This window comes from Gossypium raimondii, chromosome 9, assembly GCF_025698545.1.
Source record: "Gossypium raimondii isolate GPD5lz chromosome 9, ASM2569854v1, whole genome shotgun sequence".
In the NCBI taxonomy this organism is placed as follows: Eukaryota; Viridiplantae; Streptophyta; class Magnoliopsida; order Malvales; family Malvaceae; genus Gossypium; species Gossypium raimondii.
Window position 1 is genome coordinate 9,027,276 of NC_068573.1, and position 1,053 is coordinate 9,028,328.

The window sequence follows — 1,053 nt, forward strand, 5'->3', positions numbered from 1 at the left end:
AAAGACAATAAAGTATTACAATAATGGTTCTGTGTAAAATGACATTGTTTATTGATGATGCTATTTGTTATTATGTTGTGATTTTAATAATATTATGTTGCTCGCCATTGATTATTTTATCTAATTACTTAATATTTTACTATCAATTGTTTCACATTTTTTTATTTTATTACTTTTAAATGTTATTTTATTATTTCAAATATTTTTAAAATTAATAGACTTATATTATAAATTAGATAAATTTTCATTTAATTACTAAATATATATTTTAAAAATTTATAAAAACTATATTATTTAATAAAATTTAAAAATAAACATGTAAAATCACAAACAATTTACGCGACATGAAACTAGTATATATTATAGGAATGAGTATTTTGATAAATAAAAATTAAAAAATTGAAAAGCGTTATCATGATTAAAATAATATTTTTAATTTAAGGGGGTGGTTAAAAGTTGGATTCTTGAGCTTAAAAAGAAAAGGAAAAAGAAAAGCAAGATTCTTGTATAAAGTTTGTATAAACTTGGTTCACGTTACATGCAGATTTATTAATCCTATTAAATTCTATGAAATGTGTATAAAATGTAAACTACCGTTTTAGAATACAATTGTTAGATTAAAATAATATATAATAAATAATAAAATTATTTTAACGTAAGTGATTAAAATGATCGAATTATGTAATGTGAGTATCTAAATTACAATTTTTTATTTTGAATATTTAAAATAAAAATTTCTAATAGTTGAATGATCATTTGTGCAGTTTACTTTAATAATAACATGTAAAATATGTATAAAATTAAAATGTAAATATTATACTAAAATAAAATATGTATAATACAATTAAAATTTAAATATCATATTATATTAAAGTAAAATTTTAATTTAATAATAAAATTAATATTTTATTGATTTAAATAACACCATCCATATAAATTTTTTATTGGATTTTTTAGCAACTCAGTCATAAGGAGCAAACAAAGATTTTAGTCACTTTTATATATTTGATTATCGGAAAACTGGGAACTCGGAAAACCGGGAATGGAGTGAAC